The 13,224-nt window shown below is 47.2% G+C and overlaps 1 protein-coding gene across 4 annotated transcripts in view; it reads right to left on the reverse strand.

Annotated features, from left to right (window-relative positions):
* The window catches only part of LOC134927186 (uncharacterized), a 362,077-nt gene that overhangs the window by 302,633 nt on the left and 46,220 nt on the right, over window positions 1-13,224 (reverse strand). The window lies entirely within an intron of this gene.

A 13,224-nucleotide genomic window follows, 5' to 3' on the forward strand; every position in this document is an offset into this window, starting at 1 on the left:
ACATTATGCCACATACTGTAATGGCCATTAGACATTATGCCACACACAATAATGCCCATTATACAATATGCCACATACCGTAATGACCCTGACACATTATGCCTCACACCGTATTGCCTGTGACACATTATGACACACACCGCAATGCCCGTTATACATTATGCCACACACTGCAATGCTCCTGAGACATTATACCACAATGTCCGTGACACATTATGACACACACCTCAATGTCCGTGACACATTATGACACAACGCAATGTCCGTGACACATTATGCCACACACCGCAATGCCCATTACACATTAAGCCCTACAGTAAGGCTTCTAATTACTTTGAAATTACCTGCTCATTGCCAGGGGTTTCATGCTCTTGGTTCCATGCACGGTGCCAGGGGTTTTCATGCTCAGGGTGTCATGCTCATTGCCAGGGGTTTCATGTGCTAGGTGTTATGCTTGTTGCCAGGGGTATCATGTGCTGGGTGTCAAGCTTGTTGCAAGGGGGTAATATTTGTTGCCAGGGGTTTCATGCACTGGGTGTCATGCTCGTTGCTATGGGGTAATGCTTGTTGTCAGGGATTTCATGAGCTGGGTGTCATGCTTGTTACCAGGTGGTGACGCTTGTTGCCGCATATGCCCCCAGTGCCAGATATTCCCCCACAGTGCCAGATAAAAATATGCCCCCATAGTGCCAGAAACACATATGCCCCCAGTACCACATATGGCCCCACAGTACCAGATGCACATATGCCCCCAGTTCCAAATATGCCCCTCAGTGCCAGATACACATATGCCCCAGTGCCAAATATGCCCCCCCGTGCCAGCTACACATATGCCCACAGTGCCAGATATGCCCCCCCCCCAGTGCCAACTACACATATGCTCACAGTGCCAAATATGCCCCCCCCCCTTTCAGTGCCAGCTACATACCCTCTCCCCGCTGCTGTGCTGTCCGGGAAGGAGGGTAGTGGTACAGTTCTGGAAAGAGCCGGAGGGCACAGCACGCGCTTCTTCTGTGTCTCCGGCGGCGTGTCTGTCATGAGCCAATCAGAGCTCGCAGACTGGCAGCTGTGGCTCCTGATTGGCTGCCTGTCCGCAAGCTCTGATTGGCTCACGAACCGGCACTTCATTTGACAGACACGCCGCCAGAGACGCAGAAGAGGCGCGTGCTGTGCCCTCCGGCTCTTCCCCGCCTCTCGCCGCCAGGAGGAACACAGGAGAGGTGTGCGCTGTGCCCTCCGGCTCCCTCCAGTCTCATACACAGCAGCTGCAGCAATCAGTGGTGGCGCCCCCGCAGCCCTGCACCTCCAAGCCTCCGCAGTGGCTGCGGGGACTGTAGTTATGCCACTGGTCACATGGCACTCACGCGTTATGTGAAACGCGACTTGTAGCGCACGGAGCAAAGATGTAAGAGGACACATCTGTACATATAAATATATATCCTAAGCGTTTCTTCCGATAAATGTACTCCAACATTTATTAATATATCTAGGATTTCCTTAGCGCATGAAGCTCATTTTCCCTGTTATATATAAACATACATCATATAACACACACACATACACACTTCTCTTTCCATGCTTTCTGGCAGCCATTTTAACCTGGCAGCCATCTTCTTTGTTCTTTGTTAAAGCTGATCTCACGTGTCTCTCATACTAGCTCTTGCATTGTTTACACACGCATATAGTTTACACATATTGAAAAATTGCATAGTAATTTCATACCTCCCAACATTTAAGACACAGGACTCGAGACTCTTCCGCGTGCCTTTGACGCACGCTTCCAGAAACTGGGCATGGCTTTGTGGTAATGCAGAGTCTGCAAGCCATGCCTCCCATTTTCTGTAATTGTGTGGACATGACCCACTCCAGGAGCTGCTGGCATGCCCCCTGTCCCTCTCTCCCGTGAATAGATGCTGTGCGCATGCGCACAGTATCTATTCACTGGTGCTCTGCCTGTGCCTGCTAACTATAGTATATTATTAAGTAAGCATACATGTGAGCTTTTCTGCATCATACAAGTGTGTCATCACGTGTGGGTTTCATAGAGTGGATTCTGGAACTACCCAATTTTTGGATTGGACAATACCCCCAACTTCCATAGTACTGCAACACGTGTGTGGTGTCAAATCCCATTATTTGGACTTCAGCAGTGTACTCATATGACTTTATTTTCCTTTGCACACATAGGATTTTGGACAATGGGCCTAATTCAGACCTGATCGCTCGCTAGCAGGCGATTTTTGCAGTCCTGCGATCAGATAGTCGCCACCTCCCGGGGAGTGTATTTTAGCTGTGTAAGTGTGTGAACGCATGTGCAGCTGAGTGGTACAAAAAAAATGTGTGCAGTTTCTGAGTAGCCCAGGACTTACTCAGCCGCTGCGATCACTTCAGCCTGTCCGGTCCCAGAATTGACGTCAGACACCCGCCCTGCGAACGCTTGGACACACCTGCATTTCCCCAACAACTCCCTGAAAACTGTCAGTTGCCACCCACAAATGCCTTTTTCCTGTCAATCTCCTTGCGATCGGCTGTGCGAATGGATTCTTCGTGAAACCCAACGCACAGCAATGATCCGCTTTGTACCCATGCAATGCACCTGCGCATTGCGGAACAGTTCTGACCTGATCACAGCGCTGCATAAAAAAAAAAAGATAGCATGCGATCAGGTCTGAATTAGGCCCAATATCATTGGAGAACTGAGAAAATCCACTCAACCTTGCAATCTTGAGTGCACGTATGATTAAGATCTTTTGTTGTATGGGAGGGGTCTGTTTAATCAAGTATTAAAATTGAATGAAGTGCAATAACAAACAACGCATTTTTATCTGTAATCTATTGTGTAGTGACCAGTTTATCTAAGGTGTAATGTGTGTTTCTAAGGTTACTCCTATATAGCTTGCTGTATATAATTTGTGTTGTAACTTGTGTTGATGCCATCTGCGCACGCACATTGGGGGTCATTCCGAGTTGTTCGCTCATTGCCGATTTTTGCAACAGAGCGATTAAGGCAAAAAATGTGCATGCGCATGGTTCGCAGTGCACATGCAGTAAGTATTTTAGCACAAAACTTAGTAAATTTAGTCACGTCCGAACAAAGAAATTTCATCGTTGAAGTGATCGTAGTGTGATTGACAGGAAGTGGGTGTTTCTGGGCGGAAACTGACCGTTTTCTGGGAGTGTGCGGAAAAACGCAAGCGTGCCTGGGAAAAAAGGCAGAGTGTCTGGAGAAACGGGGGAGTGGCTGGCCGAACACTGGGCGTGTGTGACGTCAAACCAGGAACGAAACGGCCTGAGCTGATCGCAATCTGTGAGTAGGTCTGGAGCTACTCAAAAACTGCTAAGAAATTTCTATTCGCAATTCTGCTAATCTTTCGTTTGCACTTCTGCTAAGCTAAGATACACTCCCAGAGGGCGGAGGCTTAGCGTGTGCAATGCTGCTAAAAGCAGCTAGCGAGTGAACAACTCAGAATGACTCCTATTGTATTAGCGGTATTCTTTATATTATTTTGTGCAGATAGATACTTTGGACTGTAGAACTCTGGGTAAGCAGATTGTACTTCACATTTATTTTAATTTAATAGGTCATTTTCGGAGCAGGGTCACGGACAATGTTGGCGGAATCATGGGAATTATGATGGCAGGTGAAGGTACTCCCACTGCCACCAAAGATGGGCGAAGCTCCTCTACCTGATGAACCGTCCGACCCATAAACCTCTCACAAACTGAATCAATTTGGTAGATGGCCAGTAACATCTGTCTATGCTACCTGCTCAGATTGACCAAGGGACAAACCACCATAATGAGCTGGACACATGCTTAACTGAGTAATGCGGATGGAAGGCTGATGAGATCTGATTAATAGTAAAGCAGTCTCTCAAAAAGGGCAACAATGATGGCTACAGGGAGAAGTCACACTTGATCACCCAGCACCAAGTGGTCACCTCATAAATAAACTAATTACTACAATTATGCCAGCTGCTGTACACAGAGCGTGTTCCCCAGTAAAATATGCTGTACATAAAAACTGTAGCACAATGGGCCTAATTCAGAGTTGATCGCAGCAGCAAATTTGTTAGCAGTTGTGCAAAACCATGTGCAGTGCAGGGGGGGGGGGGGGGGGCGGCAGATATAACGTGCAGGGAGAGTTAGATTTGGGTGGGGTGTGTTCAATCTGAAATCTAAATTGCAGTGTAACAATAAAGCAATAAAGCAGCCAGTATTTACCCTGCATAGAAACAATATAACCCATTCCAAATCTAACTCTCTCTGCACGTTATATCTGCTCCACCTGCAGTGCACATGGGGGGTCATTACGCCCCTTCGCACGCAGCGGTTTATCGCTGCGGTGCAAACGGGTGCAGAATGCGCATGCGCTGCGGCCGCAGTGCGCGCGCACAACTTTGCCCAGCGACAGGGGTCACCGGGTTATGTCGCAGCGTAAGAAGAAAGCGGTTGCAGGACGGACCACGAATAAGATTGACGGAAGAAGGCGGTACAGGGCGGATCCGGACCATTTGGAGCCGTTTTCGGGGAGTGGTGAGTAAAACGCAGGCGTGCCCAGGAGAACAGAGGGCGGAGGAGTGACGTCAAAGCTGGGCCCATCATCGCTGGATCCATCACACAGGGTAAGTAGGTAAAGGCCTAGTCTTGTTTTGTGTGAAAATTTTTAAGCTTAGCAGGGCTGCACAAGTGATCACAGCCCTGCTAAGGTAAAATACACTCCCCCATAGGTGTGGGCTAGTTGATCGCAGCAGCAGCAAAAAGTTGCTGGCTGCGATCAACTCGGAATGACCACCAAGGTTTTGCCCAACTGCTAACAAATTTAATGCTGCAGTTAACTCTGAATTACCCCCAATGTTCAATGTAATATACAACTGCACAAAAAGCCTGTACCCCAATAATGTCACCCACTGAATACAGCGCAAGCTGGAAAATAGTTGGGTGGAAAGAAATGGAAGAGAGAGAGAAAAAAAAGACAGGGGGTAGAAAGAAACAAGGCAGAGAAAGAGATGATGGGAGAGCAAGAGAATGGTGGCTAAAAGTGAGAGAGGGTAATAAGGGGATCGCTATGAGCCACGGCAGTTTTGCATTTTGGTTATGTATTTTATGTTATACCTCTGTTTCTGTTCCCCGTGGGTGTCGTGGGGTGTCTGGTGTCCACCCTTAAGGAGAGGGTACTGTTATGAACCACAAGCAGTGGTTCATTCCTGTTCATGTCTTTTATGTTATAGTTCTCTTGCAGGCCAGGATTTTCCTTTACTCTGGTTTTGAAGACTCTTGTTTGCCGCCGGTGGTGAGTCTGTGTAATTGCAGCCTGTTTCCATGTGTTTAGCCTCACCTGTCTGTTAATTGCACCTGTCAGTTTGGAGTCAGGCAGCTGCACAACATAATTAATTAGGGCTCCCTGTTATATTCTGTCTTAGTGCATTACACAGATGCCGGTGATAGTTTCTGTCTAGCTGCGCCTGCTTCCAGCCTTGAAGCATTCTGATCCAATGTCTGATCCAGTGTCTAATCCAGTGTCTGATCCAGTGTCTGATCCAGTGTCTGATCCAGTGTCTGATCCAGTGACTGATCCAGTGACTGATCCAGTGTCTGATCCAGCTTCTTGCCTTGAAGCGTTCCTGTCCTGAAGTCCAGTGGCTCTGTCTGTTCCTGATCTTGATCCTGTATCCTGTTCCTTGGTGTCCACTGCTCAGTCGTTGGAACTCTGCCTGTCCTCCGGTCCTGAGAGCCTGTGTCACCTACATTGGGGGTTCCTGTCCGTTTGCCAGTATTTGTACCGGTTTGGTTTAGTTAGAGGTCCCCTTGTTATCATCCCGTCTCGGTTTACACCTTGTCTCACATTAAGACCTGGGGGCATCAGAGTTGGGCAGACCTAATCCGCCCTTCAAACGCGGCTGCCGTAGGCCCAAGAAACCAGTCTTGCAGGCGTAAACTGACCACGCGGGAGAAACAACAGAGAAGGGAACTCGAGGAGCAAAACCCCAGAAGGGATCTTTGAAGTAATATCCCCAAGTGGGGTCTCGAGAGACACAGCCCCAGAGAAGGGTCTAGAGGTCGCTTCCCCAGGAAGGACTCAAGAGTCATAGCTTTAGTGGAGGTTCTGAAGGTCATAGCTTCAGCAAAAGTCCCGGAGGTCATAATCCCGGGAGAAGTTTCGATAGCTATCGACTCAGAGAGGGAGGCCGACGGTCCAGTCCCAGAGAGGGAGGCCGACGGTCCAGTCCCAGAGAGGGAGGCCGACGGTCCAGTCCCAGAGAGGGAGGCCGGCGGTCTGGTCCCAGAGAGGGAGGCCGACAGTCCGGTCCCAGAGAGGGAGACAGACGGTCCGGTCCCAGTAAAAGAATCTGAGGTGCTGACCCCAGCGGGGTTCCCGAAGGCCACTGCCGCAGCGGGGTTCCCAAAGGCCACTGCCCTAGCGGGGGTTCCGAGGGCCACTGCCCCAGAGGGGGTTCCAAGGGCCACTGCCCCTGGTGGGGTTCAGAAAGTCACTGCCCCTGGTGGGGTTCAGAAAGTCTCAGCCTCGAGGAAGGTCTGTAATGACTTGGTCACAGTGAAGCACTCCAGCCAGTCAGCACAAAAATCTCAGCCTATTGCCATTGCTGCTGGATGTGCTTTCCTGTCTTCTCCCCATAGGAATTCTCCTAAAGTTTCAATACCTAGGGGAATGGAACCAATCTATGGTCTGTTCTCAGATTCTGAAACTGACGAGATTTCTTAAGTGCCTGGGCGTTCTAGTAGGAAAGGGAAGAATCATCTGACTGCTCGACCTATATATTTTGAAGATTATTTTGAGCCAGAGATGTCTTCCTTTCCTGGTGTCTTCAAGCAGGCACAGGGGAAAAAGTTGAAGAAGAAGAAAAATAAATATTGCTGACTCTTGCCTGGTGTAAAAAAATTTTTGATTTTCCTTGTCTTGTGTCCAGTGGCCACCGTCAAGGCTTGTTTCTGTTTCTTGTCATTGTCTGTTTGTTCCAGTGTCAGGTTTTTAGTGTATCCCTTGTTTGGGAAATCTGAATTTTGGGGTCTGTTTACCTCTCCTCAACGGCAGTGGCTCGTTCCTGTTTTGCATTTTGGTTATGTATTTTAAGTTATACTTCTGTTTCTGTTCCCCGTGGGTGTCATGGGGTGTCCGGTGTCCACCCTTAAGGAGAGGGTACTGTTATGAACCACAAGCAGTGGTTCATTCCTGTTCATGTATTTTATGTTATAGTTCTCTTGCAGGCCAGGATTTCCCTTTGCTCTGGTTTAGAAGACTCGTTTGCTGCCGGTGGTGAGTCTGTGTAATTGCAGCCTGTTTCCATGTGTTTAGCCTCACCTGTCTGTTAATTGCACCTGTCAGTTTGGAGTCAGGCAACTGCACGACATAATTAATTAGGTCTCCTTGTTATATGCTGTCTCACTGCATTACACAGACGCCAGTGATAGTTTCTGTCTAGCTGCTTCCAGCCTTGAAGCATTCAGATCCAGTGTCTGATCCAGCTTCTTGCCTTGAAGCGTTCCTGTCCTGAAGTCCAGTGGCTCTGTCTGTTCCTGATCCTGATCCCGTATCCTGTTCCTTGGTGTCCACTGCTCAGTCGTTGGAACTCTGCCTGTCCTCCGGTCCTGAGAGCCTGTGTCACCTACATTGGGGGTTCCTGTCCATTTGCCAGTATTTGTACCGGTTTCTTGAGTAGCGGCTTTGCCGCGTCCGTTGGCCAAGGCCGCTGTATTCTTTAGTTATACTAGTTACTGGTGTTTTGCAGAGGGTTCTGCATATGCTGTCACCGCCGGTACACAACAGTATTGTGTCGGCGTGTGGACAGCATTTCCTTTGTTGTTGTTTATCCTGGCGGCTGTGCCGCATATACGTTTAGTTTTAGGTCTCTTTGTAGCCCCTAGCTCTCAGTTTGGTTTAGTTAGAGGTCCCCTTGTTATCATCCCGTCTCGGTTTACGCCTTGTCTCACATTAAGACCTGGCGGCATCGGAGTTGGGCAGACCAAATCCGCCCTTCAAACGCGGCTACCGTAGGCCCAAGAAACCACAGTCTCGCAGGCGTAAACTGACCACGTGGGGGAAACAACGGAGGTAGTCTGCTAGGGGCTATTACTATACCTTGCCTTTATTTCAGCATCACGTTCTGGTGCTTTGTACCCAGTATGCAACACCTCTTTCGTCCTGAGTACCAAGAACGTAACAGGGATATGAATAAGATATCAATGTTGTTGATTTTTTCTTCTGCAAACATTGATATTTAGAGAATGGTGACTAATGCTTTTGCCAAAGATGATGAGAGATCGATAAGTTTCTCCCCACCATCGATGGTCGATGTTTATTGATATTCAACTTCCTTTCTCCTACTGCACTCCAACTGGTGCCGGCCACCGGGAAGACAGTGATTGCTGGAATTAAACATTGATGTTTTGAAAACATAAATGTTTTTGCTATGAGTATTCATCCTCTCCAACCTCCACCTTGATTGTCAGGCAACATGGTTATGGCTTTGCTGTCCCATTTGTATGAGGAGAGCAAAGAGAAGAAAAGACAACCCTGGCAACTCCGAGTGCAACAGCTAATTGATAAATAGATTTTCCAGTCTGTATAAACTTGCCATAAAGCATTATCTACTTTTGTCGCGTAACTCAGGGGAAGATGTAAGAAGAGGTGGTAAATGAACTATAACTAGTGCTATTTGACACTTATAAGGACCCTCTGTATGTATAAAATCAGATAACATAAATAAAAATAACCTTTCTTTACGATATCTGCAAAAATCTAACAATTTTACATGGCGACGGAAAATAATATATATGTATTAAAAAATGATACGCGTGGGGCATGGCCTAGCTGTTGAGTGGGACGGACGCACTTTAGTGGAGCTCCCGCTGGATCTGAACTTATAAAGGATTTCTGGGCCTATACAATCTCGTCTGAGCCCCATACTTATCTGTACCAGCCTAGCTCTGCTTTCTGACACCAGTGGGTCTCGTCCGCGGAGTCAAAGGAATGGGTCTCCCTGTTCCTGCAGGTTGTGGCTGGCCCACCGCCTGTCAGTCAGGGCCCTTAATTTCCCTCCACTTCCCTGGGACTCCTCCTGCAGCTGAGACCGGCAGCTTTGTTTCCTCCATGGGAGCAATGGACTCTGATCTGGCCGGAGGGGCGGTACACATCAGCAATGCGGAAGCATATGTCCCAGGGCTCTGAAGGAGGAAGCTAACAGCGGCCATCTTGCAAAGGAGGGGGAGCACTGCTGATCCCAGCGGTGTCTCTCAGCACATCTCATCAGTCCTGGTGGTGACCTGGACAGAGGCTGCAGCCCCTACGAGAGGGTAAGCAACCTGTCTACTCTCTCCCCCTACTCTGGCCATAGCATCAGCCTTGCGGCTCAAGACACCCTGATCCGTGGCTCAGCTTCTCTCTTTGGGTGGACTGAAGGTCCAGTGGGGGGTCTCACACACAGCCAGCCTACTAGCCTGCCCTATTCAGCTGACCACCATCCCAGGTTGGCACAAACCATTCCTGCGCCCGTGCCTCTGTTTCAGATTGTTATATTCCTGCACCCGGGGGACTTCAGGATGCCTGCATTGTGTTCAGGAGAGAGTGCTACCACAGGCTGCCAGAATTTCCTGTACCCTGATCACGGCAAGGTCCCAGCTAGGACTATTTTATTTATCAATTTGCAGACACCCTGACAATTAGACATCTGTCACTGTGTTTTGGGGAATGCCTCCAGTCTTCTGGGAACAATAACCTTATTGTGCAGAGGTTCAGGTTGCAGGTTTTACACCTAGTCACACTACTGATTTTCTAGGCTTCCTCAAGTTGTTCTTCATATCATTCATCTCTAAATGGAAATCACTGGAAGTTATTAGTTATTGTTTTGTAGGATTGCGACTTTCACACCATCTAGTGACCTCTTCACGCTACATCACCCTCGATTAACGTTTTTTTATTAGCTCCCCCTGCTGCTCAGGGTTTGTTTTTTATCAATATATATATATATATATATATATATATATATATTACGCAAAAAGAAAACCACAGCACTCGCCACCCCAGAAGCGGGGTACAGCAATGCACTAACCACTCAAAGGGTGGGGTGCATGCAACACAGCACTCACCATCCCAAAAGAGGGGTACACAGCTGCACTAACCACTCACAGGGTGGGGTGCATGTATCCCATGACCACATCACTCTAATACATACAAACAGAAAACCCAGCACTCACCAATGTAAGCTCACTTATCCTCAACAATTCAATAAATAAATGATGGGGGTTTAGTTAGTGGATTGGCCAATGCATGGAAGCCTGCAAACCGCTCGCCAAGGTACCCCACCTTCAAGCAGGTTCTACACTATCACATTACATTGGATTAGATAGATTGCTAAGGAACAGCTGAGACAGGTTCAGGATAATAGAGTCCACACAGGGGTTCATGAGAAAGCTAGTGGCCACGGTTAATAAGAGTTAACCATAGATTAACCCCATCATATACGCAAAAAGAAAACCACAGCACTCTCCCATGTTTTAGGCCAGATCCAGAGTATTAGAGGTGAACTTCAATACCTCCTAGATGAACATACGGAAAAATCCCTTAGGTATCTCAACCAAAAATTAGACGAAAAAAGTAGTAAACTGACTCCCTTTTGACAACAAAACTTAGAGCAAAAAGAGCCTCTCAAACTATTCTGGCACTAAGAAATTATTCAAATGTCCTTAGTTATGACCTGGGATCTATCAATAACTAATTTTATACATTTTTTTTTAGGTCCTGACAGATCCAGTTGGAGGTCCTAATACGCCTTCTGAAGTTGCTCAGAATTATTTGGATACTTGTAACCTTCCTAAAATCTCTGATTCCTCCATATTACCCTAAACTCCCCCATTTCCCTTGAGGAATTTCACTTGACCCTTAAGACTCAAAAACCATCTAAGGCACCGGGCCCAGATGGTTCCCCTACGTCCTACTACAAGTCTTTTTCAAGTTTACTGGCTCCACACTTGCTTGCTGGTTTTAACAAAGTAATGAAAGGGGAACGATTTCATGCAGATTCCTTAAAATCAGAAATCATTGTGCTCCCTAAACCTGGAAAAGAACCAACCCGATGCACAAGCTATAGACTCATTTCACTTATCAATGCAGACATAAAGCTACTTGTGAAAATATTGGCTATCAGGCTCAATTTATATTTGACACAACTGATCGACGCAGATCAAGTGGGATTTGTCCCTACAAGACAGGCCCTTGACAACACTAAGTGGATGATCAATTAAATATCACACACAATAAACATAGAATTCCAGCAGTTTTGCTATCATGAGATGCAGAAAAGGCCTTCGACCATCTATCCTGTCCTTATATGTTCCAAACTTTGAGACCTTATGGCCCTGCGGTGGCTTTATGTCTGCATTACAAGCTCTGTATCACAGCCCTGTGGGAGTAGTTTCCACTAATGGGCTCTCATCTTCTCCCTTCGGTTTGGGAAATGGCACCAGACAGGGTTGCCCTCTGTCTCCTTTGTTATATGCCCTAAGTCAGAGGTTCCGAAACTGTGTGCCGTGGCTCCCTGGGGTGGCTTGGGACACTTGCAGGGGTGCCCTGGGTTCTGTACTCTCTCCTGGCCAGCTCCCCCTCTTCCAAAGAACCATTTGAATTAGCCTGGGAATGTGACTTGGGTATAATTTTGATGGAGGAGGATTGGTAAGAAATTAGAGAGTTGGTTGCCAAAGCCTCTATAAACTCGAATATCAAGGAAAACGCCTTTAAGGTCTACTCAAGGTGGTACATGGTTCCTGTAAGAATACATAGTATCTTTCCTTTAAGTTCTGACCTATGTTGGAGAAATTGCGGTTCCACGGGTTCATTCATACATATGTGGCGGGATTGCCCACGGATTGGCCTCATTGGAATGATATTTTCTCCCTTTTGGGTAGAATCTTTAATTCCTCTATCTATAATAGCCCACTACTGGCATTGCTTTGCAAGCTACTGGAACGGCTTTCCAGACCAGAGAGCAAATTATGTAATCATATATTCAATTCTGCCAAAGTATTGTTAGCAACTAACTGGAAACAACTGGCTGCTCTATCCTTACAAGCGGTGATTAATAAAATTTGGTTCATAGCCTCAATGGAATATATTACTGCCTTGCTCCACGTTTCGGTAGATAAATTCTCTGCAGTATGGAGCCCTTGGGACCTACATTTTCAGAGACAATTGCCTTGCAACTTATAGGCTCATTCGCCACTCTCACTGCAGGCTCGGCCACATAACTTTTCATTACGAATGGATTGTGATCATTACACACATATTGGTATACCCACTTTTTATATCCGTCTAATCTCAAACCCCTTTTTCCCCTCCTCCTTCCCCCTATTATCAAATTGTATTTGTACTTTCTTATTTGTATTGCATGTCTACAAAAAATATAAAATGTAAGTGGACTTTATTACAGTTTTGTATTTGGATGTACAGTTTGTCTTGCAACATTTTTTAGAATGTATTTTGGCGCATTTTATTTCCTGTTGTTGCTATTGTTGTATTGTGCTGCTTTCCACTTTTCAAAATAAAGATAAAAAAGATAAACATTAATTTGCTACTTATCCTTTTTTTCACATATCGGCAGGTATTGCCTGCCGATATGTATATAAATCTGCAGCGGCTGCTGGGATTCTGGATGTGCACAAGAGGTCTTACGATAGTTGCGAGATCTAGCGCATGTGCAGTGGGGCCGGCCGGGAGGTAAGACACACTGTGCGTCAGCACTAGGCTGATTCACTTCCCCCAATCCATTGGCCAAGATGTTAACACATCTCTTCTGTATTGGTTCCTGCTCTGCCTCGGTAAGAAGGGAAGCAGGACGAGTTATAGCAGAGCGATCAGTGCCGCTATAATACATCTCCCCCTCAGTTTGAAGGTGCTAGCACAGGCTATTTCAACCAGTATGCCATGGCACACTAGTGTGCTGCGACCAGTTGCAAGGTGTGCCGCGGAGCCAGAGCAGCTTTCTGCACCTTCAGAGTGAACTGTTGGCCCAGGCTCTAAGAGGATTAGTTGTGCTCTGGCTGTGACCTATGCCTTGAAGACGCGGCGGTGTGATATCATAGGTCACGGCTGCCGCCGCATCTCACCACCCAGCCAGCCCACCTGCCCGCATACACATCTTCCAGTTCCCGCCTGCATACACAGCTTTCCTTGCCCACCCACATCCAAATCTGCCTGACCAGGCGGCCACTGCT

The sequence above is a fragment of the Pseudophryne corroboree genome, chromosome 1 (assembly GCF_028390025.1).
Source record: "Pseudophryne corroboree isolate aPseCor3 chromosome 1, aPseCor3.hap2, whole genome shotgun sequence".
Classification (NCBI taxonomy): domain Eukaryota; kingdom Metazoa; phylum Chordata; class Amphibia; order Anura; family Myobatrachidae; genus Pseudophryne; species Pseudophryne corroboree.